The 18,896-nt window shown below is 41.3% G+C and overlaps 1 pseudogene across 1 annotated transcript in view; it reads right to left on the bottom strand.

Annotated features, from left to right (window-relative positions):
• Nucleotides 1–18,594, bottom strand: part of LOC146869450 (lymphotoxin-beta-like) — an 82,464-nt pseudogene extending 63,870 nt beyond the window's left edge. The window contains exon 1 of the transcript XR_014959808.1: nt 18,398–18,594. The product of XR_014959808.1 is annotated as a lymphotoxin-beta-like (transcript). The remainder of the gene's footprint in view (nt 1–18,397) is intronic.
• Between the last annotated feature and the right edge of the window lie 302 nt (nt 18,595–18,896).

Here is an 18,896-nt window from a genome sequence, read left to right as displayed (position 1 = left end):
ATATTTGTATTTCCGATGCTTCCCAATGACTTCTTCGTGTCTTCATGTGTCACAGTATTAAACACTGGTTGTCCTTTAACTGGAGTAAGTTGCAAAAGATCTCCAAAAACTATGACGTGTTTTCCACCAAATAACACGTCATAGTCTGTCTTCAAAATTTGCTGCATTCTTAAATGCACAAAGGCAAGCATTAAGTTTGATACCATGCTCACCTCATCAATAATGAGAACTTGCATCTTCTTCAATACTCGTGAAACTTCCAAGGATGCTTCTCCAGTTAGCTTGTTGAATTGTATTTTGTTCTCATGCTCCACTGGTAACATTAGCAAACGATGTAAGGTGATTCCTTTTATGTTATATGCTGCTAACCCAGTTGGAGCAGTAACCACACAAGACAAAGTAGAATCCGTTTTTTGCTTTAGGTAGCTTCTGATGACTTTAATTAGGAAACTTTTTCCAGTGCCAGCTTGTCCGCTTACATACATCCTGATTGGATGAAATGATGTGCATGAGCACTCTTTTTTTACATGTAGAAATCCGTGATCAATTTTGTTTCTGATCTCTTCATAAATTTGTTGCTGCTCTTGATTCAGTTGTCTTTCCAAATTTTCTAAGTCTATAAATTCTTCTTGAGCATGATTCATAGCCGTTTCCACTTCATTCATGGCTATTGATGCTTCATTTTCAACGATTGGTTGTCCTAGGGGATCTTGACTGTGTGTTCCTGAACTTTGGCTGTCCTGAGAACTGTCTCTAGCTATTTCTGCTGCAATTGTAGTTTCCTGTTCAATTTCTTCATTTAACATTTGCAGATAAGTTGTGAATGTATTGCATTGTATGCTGTCTTTGCAAGCATTAAATGAATCCTCATAGCTTTGAAATTCTCCCAGTAGTTCATCCTCTGTACGCCATGGTTTAAACAACTGTAAAAGAGCCAAGTAGTAAAATTCTTTCTTGTCGGTAGTGTCGCAACTCAGCTTCCGGTGATTTATCAAACTTCCTTTGGTTTGCTTCACCAAACATCCTTCTTCACCAACAACTTTATATTTTCCATTATTAATGTCTTCTGCAGCTTTTCGTGAATAAATGTAGTTCTGCAACACTTCATAGAGACACATGTTCTCCAGATGATGACTTCTCTTGGGATAATATGTGTCCAACATGTTTGTTTTCAATATATCTGTACTTTCTGGGTCATTCTCGACCAAATATTCAATTTCTCCTACAGATTTTAGTACCCGATTTCTCATTGCTGCAAGGCCTAAACTTGCCCAAATTATTCTTCTTGACTTCGAGTAGAGACTTGCAGAAGATAACCTATCTGAACATTCGTAGGATCCAATTTCTCGATGCGATAACATCTTCAAACTGAAACTGTACAGCTTCTTACTGACAGTCTTCTCGTGAGAAATCTCTTCCCACATTTCCTTTAATTCTGTTTTTTCTGATTTCGTAATGTAAGACGTTACATATCGTGCAACAGCAATGGAATTGTCAGCTACATACTGTATATCCATGTTAGCGTTCCACATGGATAAAATGACTGGGTTGTAGTCATTTATATTTTTTGATTCTTCTTTTCTTTTAAGGTTGTAGGTATTCTTAGGTGATTTTCTTGTGATAGTATGTCTCACAGCTGACATAAAACTGTTTACTCTTCCATTTGAAAGAACAGGTCTAGGAAATCCAAATCGACATTTAGTGTAGTATTTTTCTTTGCTCTTGTATTTCCGTCGACAGTATTTTCCACACCGATGACTTTGGAAACGTAAAACTTGCTCCTTTAACTTGTTCTCTTCTGTGCTTTTTGGTATACCACATGTTGCATATTCTTCAATGTAAGATAACACTGCTTCATCAGTATCTGTTCCAAACTTTGGGGCATCCTTGATCCACAACAGCATATGAATATGAGGAGCACCTCTTGCCTGGTACTCTTTTCTCCAAAAGAAATCCACTACTTCTCCAAGGGGTGGATTTTTTTTATTGCAGATGAAGGACATCATAGCCTCAAATCTATGATTGAAATATCTGCAAACATTAACCGGATCCAATGAGCACAGTTCTCCTGCTGTCTTGTATTCGATGTTTTTAATGTTTGAATTGGCCTCTCGTAGAAAATCCAGTAAATCATCCCAAGCGTACTCGGCACAGCTTAGGGTAAGGAACCATGTTGGTGTTCCTAAATTGCGTAACATGCATTTCAGTTCACCATGGCGTCGGTACCAATATTCATTTGTCCCACGCTGACAAGCCATCAGATTGATCAGTTGTGTTTCCAAATGATCATCTCGGTGCTGCACTTTCTCCATAAAATCCTTAGCAGACACATTTTGTAAATGTACTCCACTTTTTAAAATGTGATTTACTGCATAAGACAGTGCAGACAAGTCGCTTTCAAATAAAAGATGGAACAAATAAGGAATACTTTGTCGAAATCTGGGATCTTCAGCATATAGTCTTGTAGTCCGATACTCTGAAGCTGGAATCTGTTCTGGACGTTCATCGTATCGTCCTCCTTTTCCTGTAGGAAACAGCTGGGGAAAACATCGAGCTTCCAAGCTCTCCTCCCATACACTCACGGGAGTTCCTTTTGCTTTCTTCATCTGAAAGAGATCAATATTGTCTCCCATAACTTCTTTCGAATGAAGAGGATGTATGCTAAAATGTTCATAAATTTCTTCTTCCTTTGTCTTGTCCACTTTTTCAATTTGTCCAGTTGGTGTTTCTGTGTCTTCTTGAAAATCTTCGTCTTCTTCTTCTTCTTCTATATAAATTGATTCATACCATTTGTTATTTTTTTTCAAATACAAATTTGCTCTTTGTACTTTCCGCACATCTACCAGCTCCTGCCAAATCTTCTTATTCTTTGTAGGTACACCATTAACCAGAATAATTAATGGTTCAGTTTCCAAAGTATCCGCATCAATAGTTTCCATATTTTTTTTCAAATCCAAGGGCAAATACACCACTCTACCTTTTAAACCTCTCAGTAAATCTGAAGGAGGTAATTTACCAGTTTTGGGCTCCATACGTACTATGGTCTGGAACGGATGAACACATTGAATGAGTATAGACTCATATGTATTTAATTCAGAAAGTTCAGCAGGAATAGCATCCAATTCTAAATTATTATGTACAGCTCTGGTCGGCATTCTATTTTCCTCTAACTTGTTGTAACAGTATTTACAAATACGCTGATCTTCACCCAATTCAAAACAATTTTCAAGAAATATATATGTGGCAAAATCCTTCCACTTATAATTATCTTCATTTTCACTCTTTCTGTAGAGATCAACATTCCTAGTTTGTTTTCTATAATGAGTTCTGCGGCAACAAATACAAGTAACATTTGGTCTTTCATTAGAGACTATTGCAAATTTTGTTATGTGATCATTAAATGTCTTACTTACAGAAGGTTCTACATTCTCTTCCACTTCTTCCTCATTTACTGTGTCCTTCTCTGCACTGTTTTGTTCAGGACCAAAGTAACAAAACTGAATTTCATCAACAACCTTCTCTACATCTGATACCGTTCCTCGGAACAGAGCCCTATTCAATTCATTTAACTTTATTGCTGGACTTTTGGCAAAATACAACCGTCTCACAAACTTTCTCATTTCAGTATGATGAACAGCCAGCATCCTAAAATGATGGAAAACACTATTGCACACTTTTCTAGATAGACAAGCCAGAGAATGACCCTGCAAACCAGTATTCTCTCTCACTCTGCATGGATCCAGACTTTGAAGCACCTTAATCTTCTGTTTTACACTTTTTTTACTATATTCTCTTAGAAACTCTCGAAATCTGTCAATAGATTCCTGACGCACAGTGCAAATACTACTACAATTCCAAGTGTACACTGGGGCTTTAGGACGTCTCCCCATTGCCTCATCTGCCATCACTTGTACCTCATCTCTTGGAACCATTATCTCCTTCTCCATTATGCAACCATTTTTTACTTCGTATGAACGACCTCTGGTGTCAACTGCATGCAGCAAACTATTACTTTGAAAATAGCTCTCTTCATTAAAAAAAGGTTCACTACTTGAACTATGCATCCACTTTCCTAAAAACACTTTACAAAAGTTTGTTCTGTTCACTACTCTTTTGCTTTTGCTTTGTGATTTCAGTACATTAACCATTTTATCTAATGTACGCATCCTATTCAAAATTAATATGAATAGTTTCCTTTTTAATTCTAATGCCTTTGCTGCAATGGCTTCAATTTCTTTTTTTCTCTTGTAATATTTTGCCTTTTGCTTATATTTCTTCACATCCTTTATCAAATTGGACATAACTCTTCTCTGAAACATTTTTCTACGTATCTCTTTAAACGCTGTTTTTCTGTTTATGTAAAACTTTTCAGTTGCAGAAGGTATATTTGCATTAACTAAATTCTCAATTTTTTCCTTTTCTCTTCGTTTTGTTACATTCTTTCCAGGACAGACATTTTGTACATTTTTCTTTGTTTTGAATATTTTTTTAAGAAATTGTTTTTTCTGCTTACCAGAAGATTTTTTCTTTTTCCCAACATGAGCATCTTCTACTAACTTTGGTCCTCCAGTTGTCTTCAAATATAGTTTTTTTTTAAGCGTTTTTTGAACTCTAGATTTTGTAGGCATCTTAAATTTTGTTCACTGTTCTTCAGCAATACCTGAAAAAAACTAAAAAAAAAATCCTTTATTGTATTTAAATATATTACTACATTTCTTTTCACAATAGTCACAAAACGAAATTTCTTTGCCAATTTGAATGCACACAAACTGCTCTTTTTTTTGGGCAAGTGAAAATCACTTTTACAAACTGTCACATTATGAAACCACTTTTCAGATTTTTTAAAAAGCCCATGTCCAGAGTGCTACACTCCAGCAAGGGCAACCAGCCTTAGTGAAGCTGAATGTATTTGCATTACAGACTGAAACCTGAAAACCCCACTCGCTTGTAAATACTGTGCATGACTATACATGGCAAGCACATGGGTGTGTGCTAAGACTCTGCTTCTTCCCCCAAAAATTCGCTCCCCCTTTCCATCTAATGCAACTGTGAAATCACCAGAGCAAGACGCAATAAATCTCTGCCTATAATTCCTCTCTGCACACAGAGTCATGTTTTCACATTAGTCCCAAAACGAAATTTCTTTGCCAATCTGAAAGCACACTTACTGCTCTTTTTTTTTTCGGGGCAAGTGAAAATCACTTTTTACAATTGGAAATCACTTTTACAGACTGACACATTATGAAACCTTTTTTTTTTATTTATTTAAATGCACATGTCCAAGCTGTTTTTTCAGACCACCTCCATGTGTATTCTCGGTGACTGCCTACACTCCAGCAAGGGCAACCAGCCTTAGTGATGCTGAATGTATTTGCATTACAGACTGAAACCTGAAAACCCCACTCGCTTGTAAATACTGTGCATGACTATACATGGCAAGCACATGGGTGTGTGCTAAGACTCTGCTTCTTCCCCCATTAATTCGCTCCCCCTTTCCATCTAATGCAACTGTGAAATCACCAGAGCAAGACGCAATAAATCTCTGCCTATAATTCCTCTATGCACACAGAGTCATGTTTTCACATTAGTCCCAAAACGAAATTTCTTTGCCAATTTGAAAGCACACTTACTGCTCTTTTTTTTTTCGGGGCAAGTGAAAATCACTTTTTAGAATTGGAAATCACTTTTACAGACTGACACATTATGAAACCTTTTTTTTTAATTTATTTAAATGCACATGTCCAAGCTGTTTTTTCAGACCACCACCATGTGTATTCTCGGTGACTGCCTACACTCCAGCAAGGGCAACCAGCCTTAGTGATGCTGAATGTATTTGCATTACAGACTGAAACCTGAAAACCCCACTCGCTTGTAAATACTGTGCATGACTATACATGGCAAGCACATGGGTGTGTGCTAAGACTCTGCTTCTTCCCCCAAAAATTCGCTCCCCCTTTCCATCTAATGCAACTGTGAAATCACCAGAGCAAGACGCAATAAATCTCTGCCTATAATTCCTCTCTGCACACAGAGTCATGTTTTCACATTAGTCCCAAAACGAAATTTCTTTGCCAATTTGAAAGCACACTTACTGCTCTTTTTTTTTTCGGGGCAAGTGAAAATCACTTTTTACAATTGGAAATCACTTTTACAGACTGACACATTATGAAACCTTTTTTTTTTATTTATTTAAATGCACATGTCCAAGCTGTTTTTTCAGACCACCACCATGTGTATTCTCGGTGACTGCCTACACTCCAGCAAGGGCAACCAGCCTTAGTGATGCTGAATGTATTTGCATTACAGACTGAAACCTGAAAACCCCACTCGCTTGTAAATACTGTGCATGACTATACATGGCAAGCACATGGGTGTGTGCTAAGACTCTGCTTCTTCCCCCAAAAATACGCTCCCCCTTTCCATCTAATGCAACTGTGAAATCACCAGAGCAAGACGCAATAAATCTCTGCCTATAATTCCTCTATGCACACAGAGTCATGTTTTCACATTAGTCCCAAAACGAAATTTCTTTGCCAATTTGAAAGCACACTTACTGCTCTTTTTTTTTTCGGGGCAAGTGTAAATCACTTTTTACAATTGGAAATCACTTTTACAGACTGACACATTATGGAACCTTTTTTTTTGATTTATTTAAATGCACATGTCCAAGCTGTTTTTTCAGACCACCACCATGTGTATTCTCGGTGACTGCCTACACTCCAGCAAGGGCAACCAGCCTTAGTGATGCTGAATGTATTTGCATTACAGACTGAAACCTGAAAACCCCACTCACTTGTAAATACTGTGCATGACTATACATGGCAAGCACATGGGTGTGTGCTAAGACTCTGCTTCTTCCCCCAAAAATTCGCTCCCCCTTTCCATCTAATGCAACTGTGAAATCACCAGAGCAAGACGCAATAAATCTCTGCCTATAATTCCTCTATGCACACAGAGTCATGTTTTCACATTAGTCCCAAAACGAAATTTCTTTGCCAATTTGAAAGCACACTTACTGCTCTTTTTTTTTTTGGGGCAAGTGAAAATCACTTTTTACAATTGGAAATCACTTTTACAGACTGACACATTATGAAACCTTTTTTTTTTATTTATTTAAATGCACATGTCCAAGCTGTTTTTTCAGACCACCACCATGTGTATTCTCGGTGACTGCCTACACTCCAGCAAGGGCAACCAGCCTTAGTGATGCTGAATGTATTTGCATTACAGACTGAAACCTGAAAACCCCACTCGCTTGTAAATACTGTGCATGACTATACATGGCAAGCACATGGGTGTGTGCTAAGACTCTGCTTCTTCCCCCAAAAATTCGCTCCCCCTTTCCATCTAATGCAACTGTGAAATCACCAGAGCAAGACGCAATAAATCTCTGCCTATAATTCCTCTATGCACACAGAGTCATGTTTTCACATTAGTCCCAAAACGAAATTTCTTTGCCAATTTGAAAGCACACTTACTGCTCTTTTTTTTTTCGGGGCAAGTGAAAATCACTTTTTACAATTGGAAATCACTTTTACAGACTGACACATTATGAAACCTTTTTTTTGATTTATTTAAATGCACATGTCCAAGCTGTTTTTTCAGACCACCACCATGTGTATTCTCGGTGACTGCCTACACTCCAGCAAGGGCAACCAGCCTTAGTGATGCTGAATGTATTTGCATTACAGACTGAAACCTGAAAACCCCACTCACTTGTAAATACTGTGCATGACTATACATGGCAAGCACATGGGTGTGTGCTAAGACTCTGCTTCTTCCCCCAAAAATTCGCTCCCCCTTTCCTTCTAATGCAACTGTGAAATCACCAGAGCAAGACGCAATAAATCTCTGCCTATAATTCCTCTATGCACACAGAGTCATGTTTTAACATTAGTCCCAAAACGAAATTTCTTTGCCAATTTGAAAGCACACTTACTGCTCTTTTTTTTTTCGGGGCAAGTGAAAATCACTTTTTACAATTGGAAATCACTTTTACAGACTGACACATTATGAAACCTTTTTTTTTTATTTATTTAAATGCACATGTCCAAGCTGTTTTTTCAGACCACCACCATGTGTATTCTCGGTGACTGCCTACACTCCAGCAAGGGCAACCAGCCTTAGTGATGCTGAATGTATTTGCATTACAGACTGAAACCTGAAAACCCCACTCACTTGTAAATACTGTGCATGACTATACATGGCAAGCACATGGGTGTGTGCTAAGACTCTGCTTCTTCCCCCAAAAATTCGCTCCCCCTTTCCATCTAATGCAACTGTGAAATCACCAGAGCAAGACGCAATAAATCTCTGCCTATAATTCCTCTATGCACAGAGTCATGTTTTCACATTAGTCCCAAAACGAAATTTCTTTGCCGATTTGAAAGCACACTTACTGCTCTTTTTTTTTTCGGGGCAAGTGAAAATCACTTTTTACAATTGGAAATCACTTTTACAGACTGGCACATTATGAAACCTTTTTTTTTGATTTATTTAAATGCACATGTCCAAGCTGTTTTTTCAGACCACCACCATGTGTATTCTCGGTGACTGCCTACACTCCAGCAAGGGCAACCAGCCTTAGTGATGCTGAATGTATTTGCATTACAGACTGAAACCTGAAAACCCCACTCACTTGTAAATACTGTGCATGACTATACATGGCAAGCACATGGGTGTGTGCTAAGACTTTGCTTCTTCCCCCAAAAATTCGCTCCCCCTTTCCATCTAATGCAACTGTGAAATCACCAGAGCAAGACGCAATAAATCTCTGCCTATAATTCCTCTATGCACACAGAGTCATGTTTTCACATTAGTCCCAAAACGAAATTTCTTTGCCAATTTGAAAGCACACTTACTGCTCTTTTTTTTTCGGGGCAAGTGTAAATCACTTTTACAGACTGACACATTATGAAACCACCATGTGTAACTACAACAAAAACAATTCCCATTTCTATTATTCATTTCTTAAGTTACCACATACATCCCCTCTCAAACTGTAAACTCACCTTTAAAATTAGTTAGTTGTGAAAGAAATGTGACACTCAAACAGCAGATTATCAGAGCCAGGATCTCTGTTGTGTTCACCTCTCTCCTCTCAGCAGAACCAGATAATGGAAAACTTTCCCTCTTTTTTTCCACACATATACTTGTAAGTTTCAAATCTCAGTGCTTCCCCCTTTTTTTCAAATGTAATCACACATTTCTATTGGTTGAAAACCAACCCTTTTCCAAAAGTACCCTTCCCCCAACTTGACTTCTGCCTAGTACCCTTCCCCCAACTTGACTTCTGCCTGCTACCATAGCAACAGCTCATGGAACACTGCTGTGTGCAGTTAGGTCAGAAGTTTGCCAAACAATGTTTCAATTCCACAGAGCAAGAGTGCTTGACTTTTCAAACCTTACAGCAAATCCATAGTACTGTTCTTTGGTTACACATTTTTTTGTACCAATACAAAACATGCTTCTATTAATTTACACATACAGCCTAGTTTTTTTTCTAGAATGGTATGAAACAGCCAATCAGTTCTTTTTGTTTTGGAAAAAATATGTATGCCTCCATTTCCAAACTGTCTTTCTTTTCATATTAGGGGGGTGGCCTAGTCTGAAGTTAACTAGGACTGCAATATGCACAGCTGTAAATGTTTCAAGCATTTAATTCATTTCACATGGAATAAACAATAATCATATTCAATTTTTTTCATATGAATTTACACAGTATACATCATCATTCAATATGTGTACATTTATACAGTGATAAACACAAGTAACTGCTTAATTAACGTTCCAAAAACCCAATGCATTTCGGGACATTTGTGGTCCCTTCGTCAGGGGTAAACTGTTGGAAAAGAAAGGAGAGTGTATATCAGAATCTGCACTTGCGTGAGCAGAAGGTTGTATTTTAAACTTAAAATGAGGTATACGATACCTTTGGATAATTCGCATGTGTTACGTGTTCATATTCTGGGGAAAGAGTTCAAAAGATAAAGATATGAGAAGAACTGATCTCTCTCTTAATTGGTGATAATAAATGATGCAAGGGACCCCGATTTCGTACCTGATTAGTTGTGTGATTTTACACGATTTTCAAGTTGCAGCGAAAAGAATCTACAGAAATAAAAACTGGGTGTTAACTCCGCTATGTGAGGTAATGTACCTTAGTACGCTGAATGTTTAAAACGAAGCTCACCTTGATAGCCTTAGTTCAGGTGGCGGTGAAAACCGTTACTGAAGCTGGATGTTACCGATCTGAAAATAAAGGACGAAACCTTATATTCCAGTCAAATCCGCTAATCTGAGCCCATCAAAATGCGGGCATATGAAAGAATGTGCTTACCGATTCAGAAAGTTCGTTGCGGAGTTTGTAGCCACGAGCGCTCTCGGTCGAGGTTTGTTGCTCGTTAGTTTCAGGTGAGTTTATAGTCACGCTCTGAGCGTGGGCGTAAAGACTAAAAAAAGACTGTGAAGAAACCTAGTTTTGAAAAAAAGACTCAGGTACTACCTGTAACATCGGTGCGAGTTTTATAAAATCTAAATGAGCTTTTTTTAAGAAAAATATATATGTAATCTAAATCAAAAGTAGAATAACCATGAAACCTCCTTGAGAAATTCAAAAAAAGTTTCCGAAGTAGAATAAAGGCGCTGCGAGCGTACTGACTGGGAAACGAGTCGTTTGTCAATAAAGTTGTGAAAAAATAAGACCTAAACACCGATGTTTGGTGAATATCATTGCAAGTAATGAGGTTTGATGGGTAAAATTGTGTGACCGCCAGAGTCTAAATTACCTAGCTTCATGAAATAGTGTGAATGGGCGTGATGAATTACAGCAACAATATATAAGTTCAAAACATGAGTGAATGATGCAGGTTGTATAAATTATGTAATCAAATGGAGCGTCACCAATTTCATACAAAACATTATTATAAACAAAGATCAAGTTCTCTATTCTTTTTCTGAGAAAGTTCAAACGTGAGATGCAAATATGTGTAATAATACTTGTTCGTGTAATGTCAGGTAGGACATAATCGTGGGTGAATGCATCTTAGGTATGAATGCTTTCAGGTTGAGTCAGGATCCCGAAGTGGAATACAAATATCGAATTAAAAGAATTGTTATCTAAAAAACAAAAACCAACAAGGACTCAGGAACCAAGTAAAGGCACACAAAAATGCTGGAACTGTACACATTACACATTGCAACAACGTAATCACAGGTGATACTTTATCGCATCCATCCACGGGCCAAAAAATTAAAATTCACAGCAGCACGACATGCAACTCAGAAAATGTCATTTACACCATTAAATGCCCTTGCGGGCTACTATACGTTGGCAAAACTGAGAGGAAAATGAAAATCAGATTGACGGAACATAAAAGCAAAATACGCACTAAAAGTACAACGTCTAGTATAGCGACACATTGGGAGGAATCACGACACCAAATTGCCCAACTGAAATTCCAAATCATTGAAGAAGTACCAAAACATACAGATCGTGATAATTCAAAGTATCTTTTACAAAGAGAGGCATTCTGGATTAAGAAGCTCAAAACTCTTACGCCGCATGGACTCAATGATAAATTCGAGATGGCTTGCTTTCTCTAAAACAATACTCACATTCGATATTTGTATTCCACTTCGGGATCCTGACTCAACCTGAAAGCATTCATACCTAAGATGTATTCACCCACGATTATGTCCTACCTGACATTACACGAACAAGTATTATTACACATATTTGCATCTCACGTTTGAACTTTCTCAGAAAAAGAATAGAGAACTTGATCTTTGTTTATAATAATGTTTTGTATGAAATTGGTGACGCTCCATTTGATTACATAATTTATACAACCTGCATCATTCACTCATGTTTTGAACTTATATATTGTTGCTGTAATTTATCACGCCCATTCACACTATTTCATGAAGCTAGGTAATTTAGACTCTGGCGGTCACACAATTTTACCCATCAAACCTCATTACTTGCAATGATATTCACCAAACATCGGTGTTTAGGTCTTATTTTTTCACAACTTTATTGACAAACGACTCGTTTCCCAGTCAGTACGCTCGCAGCGCCTTTATTCTACTTCGGAAACTTTTTTTGAATTTCTCAAGGAGGTTTCATGGTTATTCTACTTTTGATTTAGATTACATATATATTTTTCTTAAAAAAAGCTCATTTAGATTTTATAAAACTCGCACCGATGTTACAGGTAGTACCTGAGTCTTTTTTTCAAAACTAGGTTTCTTCACAGTCTTTTTTTAGTCTTTACGCCCACGCTCAGAGCGTGACTATAAACTCACCTGAAACTAACGAGCAACAAACCTCGACCGAGAGCGCTCGTGGCTACAAACTCCGCAACGAACTTTCTGAATCGGTAAGCACATTCTTTCATATGCCCGCATTTTGATGGGCTCAGATTAGCGGATTTGACTGGAATATAAGGTTTCGTCCTTTATTTTCAGATCGGTAACATCCAGCTTCAGTAACGGTTTTCACCGCCACCTGAACTAAGGCTATCAAGGTGAGCTTCGTTTTAAACATTCAGCGTACTAAGGTACATTACCTCACATAGCGGAGTTAACACCCAGTTTTTATTTCTGTAGATTCTTTTCGCTGCAACTTGAAAATCGTGTAAAATCACACAACTAATCAGGTACGAAATCGGGGTCCCTTGCATCATTTATTATCACCAATTAAGAGAGAGATCAGTTCTTCTCATATCTTTATCTTTTGAACTCTTTCCCCAGAATATGAACACGTAACACATGCGAATTATCCAAAGGTATCGTATACCTCATTTTAAGTTTAAAATACAACCTTCTGCTCACGCAAGTGCAGATTCTGATATACACTCTCCTTTCTTTTCCAACAGTTTACCCCTGACGAAGGGACCACAAATGTCCCGAAATGCATTGGGTTTTTGGAACGTTAATTAAGCAGTTACTTGTGTTTATCACTGTATAAATGTACACATATTGAATGATGATGTATACTGTGTAAATTCATATGAAAAAAATTGAATATGATTATTGTTTATTCCATGTGAAATGAATTAAATGCTTGAAACATTTACAGCTGTGCATATTGCAGTCCTAGTTAACTTCAGACTAGGCCACCCCCCTATTCATATCACGTGCCACGCAAACATAAGGCAATATTGCACGCCTATCGGTTAAACAGTCTATTTTTCAAAACTACGAGTGCGCCCACCACCCGATTTTTTGACGTCTTTTCTTTTCATATTGCCATTCTACTGAAAGACACCTTCTGAGTGCATCCAGTTCTCCTTTGAAGATGTTCACAGTGTGGATTGTAGGGCACAGCTATGTCTTCTGGAGTGAAAAGTTTGCAGAGAAAACAGGTATGGTGAGAGACCTTGCTTTGCCAAATGTAGACATTAAATGGATTGGTCAGAGAGGGTTAAAGTGGCACCAATTGATGCCATTGGTGAAATCCTTCATGCAAATCCAACACCCTGACCTCATAATAGTGCACTGTGGTGGCAATGACCTAGGCACTTTGACTGGGGTAGGTCTGGAAATGCTTATGAAGGACACCTTTGCACAACTGTTTACACTTTTCCCTAAAACTGCCTTTGTGTTTTCCAACATATGCCAAAGGCAAAAATGGAACTGGTCCAATCATTTCTGTCCGCAGATTGACAAAGCAAGAAAGCACGTCAACAAATCTGTTTCTGCTTTCCTCCGTGACTATGGTATGGGTGCCATTTACCACAACAACTTGCGTTATGACATGCAAGACATTTATAGAGGAGATGGTGTGCACTTCAATGATGAAGGGAACAGAGTCTTCCTCTTGAACCTTAGACTCTGCATCGGTACTTACTTGTAGGTACCACTAAAAAAATGACTTCATAAACACAACAGCTCTTTTTAGAGCTCCCTAATTTCTAAACTCTTAATTCGTCATTTCATTTATTCATTTTTATTTTTTTTAACCGTACGCTTACCGTAAGCTTACCGTACGCGTACCCCGTGATTTTTTTTAAAATCAATAAATGTTTTTTTTGTACTTTTCTGTCCTTCTTTGACCCCCTTACAAATGTTAGGGGGTCTGTAACTCTCCTCATTGCCCCCTTTTCTTGTTTTCACTCTTTTTTTTCAGAGTGAAACACAGAAAATGGCGGCCGCCGCTTCCTGGTTTCGGCCGATTCGAATGTTTACTAAGATCTAAGAGCCAATCAGAATCGCGCACGCTACCGTACGCTTACCGTAAGCGTACGGTAAGCGTACCGTAAGCGGGCTCAGATATATATATTGATTTAAAGGCTATTTTCTCAGAATCTACTGAACAGATTTACACCAAACCTACAAAAGGCACTTCCTTGACATAGGGACTACCTCTCTGCCAAATTTTGAGTAATTCTGTTCAGCCGTTCGGGCTGTAGCTCGTTCTAAAGGTCCTATGGAAAAATGCATGGGAAAAACGCGTTTTGGGACCCCCCTTTTATCTCAGCCCCCGCTTGACGGATCCCCCCGAGACTTTCAGGGTAGGAGCGGAGCGTAGCGCCCCACCTATTTTGAGAAATTCGCGAGGATTCGTCGACCGGCGCCAAAGTTATTCAAAATAGAATGTTGAGGTTTTCCTATGGAAACGTGGTCCTAACTATAACTACCTACTGGCGACCGCCAGTAGGTAATATATATATTCTGATCTATAGCCTCCAGTGGCCTCATGTACTGAGCATAGCGCCTTGAATGTGATGCTTGGATCTAGCACAAGAGCTCTGTTGGGTTTGGTGAGATGTGGTGTCTTTATGTTGAATTCAGGAACAATCGCAGTGCCTGGTTCTGGATCCCGAGCGGTTCCTCTATGCCCTTCACTGCTGCGATGTGGACGATACCGCAGAAAAGCAGATCCTATATGTTATGAGCTCGTATGTGGTGCTCTTTACAACTACTGATGTCTGATGACTGAAGGAGAGACTTGGAATCCAACTAATAACTGATAGTTCAGCTCAGGTGGCCATTCAAAGAGCCTCATTCCATATCTCGTAGGCTCCTTCACCAGGGTTGGGTAACTCTCCTTCGTACAGAAGGGGTTTAGATCAGATGGTCGTCTGAAAGGTCTCATTACACCTCTTGTCTCTCCTTCCTACAGAAGGTAGCTCAGATGTTCGGCGAAGGGTCTGATTGCATCTCTGGTTCTGGATCCCGAGCGGTTCCTCTAAGTCCTTCACTGCTGCGATGTGGACGATAACGCAGAAAAGCAGATGGAATTACCAGCAGTGGCACCCTCTCCTAAAACACGTCCCCGAAGGGCACCAGGCCTTCGGGGAAATCCCTGCTGGAAAAACAGCCACTCTGGGCTGGCCTCCAAACATTTCCTGTATCAATGCAGGGCTCATTCAATCTACTAGACACACAGATCCAGCAGAGGGGACACTCAATCTGCCACTCAGACTTAGATGCAGCCGCCCAACACACATAGACTCACCGCCCATCCACGGACCAGCAGTGCAAACCAGGGGTGGGCGGAACTCGTGGACTTTCACTCCACGGAATTCTGTGGTCACATAAAAACTCAGCGACATTCAGCGGAGTTCTGCCAATGGCCGGAGAATATGCAGCTCACGGTGCAATTTAGCGCCAGTAGCGTGAGCAGTGCTGAAAATCACCATGAATGGCACCATGCTTTGTACAAGAGGGTGCAGCGATTTGAGTTAATTTTGCTGCCGCTCGAGTAGAATATCTACCCAAGCTGCAGCAAAGCGACTTGAACTGCAGCCCTTTGATCGCGACTGCCCACAACCATGCGCGACCACCCTCATTAGAAAATCACGCCAGGGGACTCCAAATCTCACTTGTGTTCGCAAGCTCACATTTTCTGGAGTCTTGCTTGATAAAAATTCTGCCATGCTACGATTGGCGGAATTTGGCCAGAATTCTGCATTAAAGAGTAATGGGGAGTGACCAAAATGTCACCATTTCCGTGGGCGGGACAAAACATTGCACCCGCCCCTAGTGCAAACGCTCCTCAGTCTGCCACCCAAAAGTCCAGCAGTGCTGATACTCATGGACTCACCACACAGCCGTAGTCTTATGGCGTGGAAGACACTCACTCTATTTACCACTCAGACACAGATCCAGCGGCATGGGCACTCATTCGATCTAGCACTCACCCATAGATCCAGCAGCATGGACACTCATTCGGTCTAGCACTCACCCATAGATGCAGCAGCATGGACACTCATTCGATCTAGCACTCACCCATAGATCCAGCAGCATGGACACTCATTCGATCTAGCACTCACCCATAGATCCAGCAGCATGGACACTCATTCGATCTAGCACTCACCCATAGATCCAGCGGCATGGGCACTCATTCGATCTAGCACTCACCCATAGATCCAGCAGCATGGACACTCATTCGATCTAGCACTCACCCATAGATCCAGCGGCATGGGCACTCATTCGATCTAGCACTCACCCATAGATCCAGCAGCATGGACACTCATTCGGTCTAGCACTCACCCATAGATGCAGCAGCATGGACACTCATTCGATCTAGCAGTCACCCATAGATGCAGCAGCATGGACACTCATTCCATGTAGCACTCACCCATAGATGCAGCGGCACAGAAACCCCCACCCATGGTCCTCCGAGACAGCCGCCCTCTCCATTTACTTTGCATATATAATGGTGCTGACACTCACAGATCCACCGTCCACCCATAGACCCAGCGACATGGACACTCAAAGTACCACCCACCCACAGACACCGGTGAAGACCCCACTAAGAGAACTCACCGCCCCTCCCTCAGAGAGCAGCCATGAGACAGCGACGCATGGAGAATAAATGTAAGGCTGCATTGTCCCTTAAGAAGACTCGGACAAGTGTCCAAGAGAACACATGGGGCCAGTTCCCGGTAGCATTAATGAGCATAGACAGTAGTGCGACAGAAGTTATCTTTTACGCACTCTTACACTTTTTTGTGACTCAGAGGCAAAACTTTCAATTCCCTATTGGTAAAAGCGCAGAGAAGGCACAGTCCTTTCTGTTTATTTGTTTATTTTGTTTATGAATATTTCAAGAAAATTCCCATTTTAAACCAATTTTAGACAGTTGAGTCCAGATACAGAAGCATGTGAGAGATGGTGAAACAGTGCTACAGGAGAACTCCAGGACCTGCTCTTACAGGCCTCTGCGGATTGGCTCATGTGAACAGAGATAAAGCGCTCCGAAGACTGCCCAGCGCCAAGAAGCAGGGGAAACAGCATGTACAGCACTAGGTAAAAATATGTAACCACATAGCATTTCCCATCGGAATCAGAAACTGCCAGTTCAAGTAGACTGTTTCCTGCCTACAAAAAACACATATGTACTGTAAACATGACGTGCCATGACCCATGCCAATCTACATGGCTTCGCAGAGCAGATGGAATGTATACATGTATCGCGCCTTAGCTGAGTAAACAGAACGTCACAAGGCGCAGAGCTCTTTTTCTTGTTCACCTGCCTGAGTCTGGGCACGTGAGATACACTCGCCGTATCTCAGAGCTCTCTAGTAGGGGTGGGCGCAATTTGCGTCGTTGCGCTATGCAAAGCTCCGCAAAACGGTAAAAAATCTCCGCGAGCATGCAGAGTTCCGCAAACACGCGGAATTGCTTGTTCTGCCCGTTCACACTGCTTTTTTCCTGTTTGCGAACGCTGTTTGAGTGCTCGGGGGGAAATATCTCGCGAACACGCATTTTGAAAGCGCGAACAAGCAAAAAGTTCAGTGAAGCCACGGATCTCAGAATTTTTGGCAATTCTGCATTCTCCGCGGAACGCAAAATTACCCAAATTCAGGAAGCGGAACGGAATTTACCGCCCAGGCCTACTCTCTACTCTCTTTCGCGATAATCTCTAGCGCCTAGAGGAGATGTAGCTCACTCACAGCCTGGGCTGTATGAAAAGAACTCTGTTCTACCAGTTACATATCTGTTCCTTCACAGCCCGCTGACACATTTAGTTGGTAAGGGCGCTATCATAAAAAATATAGCACCCTTGGCAGGCATAGAGGTGCATACTGGCACCATCAGCGCTCTCTGGACAGTGCCCCACGTCACAGCACCCAGGCTGGAGAGGTGTTAGCAAACAAGCCCGAGGGGGCGTGCAGGTGCATAACGGGAGAACAGGGGCAGGGGGCAGGGATCTACCTGCGGTCCCTGCTCTAACTGAACCGCTTCCGTCCCAAGGTACCGCACACTGAGTAGCAAAGTAAGCGACGCTCTCCTCATCGGGTGTTCTCTACTTCCATAGGCCCTTCCCGCCATCTCTGACCCTCGGCTGCACTGTGTGATCTTGTGCTTATTGAGCAGGCGCGTACCAGGTTCTCCTCTCTCCTGACCCCTTCTTGCTCCCCACAGGCCTGTCTGCCCCACTCACCTGCACCGTCGCATTGCCCTGCTCGCCCTCCTGGCCGAAGTAAAGCATTAGAAAGGCCGTGGTGGGCACCGAGAGTGCCAGGGTGCTCAGCACGGCGCAGGCCACCAGGGCCAAGCTGGGGCCGCAGCGCCTCTCAGTCTTCGTGTCACTCATCTGGGCTGGTGTCCTGAACTCTGTCCGAGGGCAGTGCCACTCAGCTGCGCTGCACCTCGCTTTTAGGTGCAGGAGGGGAATTTTCATGTACCCAAAGCACCCCCCCCCTCCCGCCCCCCACCTCTACACACCGCCTCGGCTTCAAAGGGACTCGGCGACTTCCTGCCTGCTCAGTGTCCCACAGCCCGTGGGGTGTGAGCCTGGGTGGGCAGCAGAGAGCAGGCTGTGTGCGGCATGTCGCACTGGGCAAGGTAAGGTGGCACCGCAGCTCAGTGGGCTCTCGCACGCACCGCAGCTCAGTGGGCTCACTCACGCACCCATCATAGACATGTGTCTGGCACCTGAG

This window comes from Triturus cristatus, chromosome 1_1 (assembly GCF_964204655.1).
Source record: "Triturus cristatus chromosome 1_1, aTriCri1.1, whole genome shotgun sequence".
NCBI classification, from domain to species: domain Eukaryota; kingdom Metazoa; phylum Chordata; class Amphibia; order Caudata; family Salamandridae; genus Triturus; species Triturus cristatus.
The sequence above is the reverse complement of the archived record's forward strand: the minus strand, read 5'-3'. Positions and strand labels throughout refer to the sequence as shown.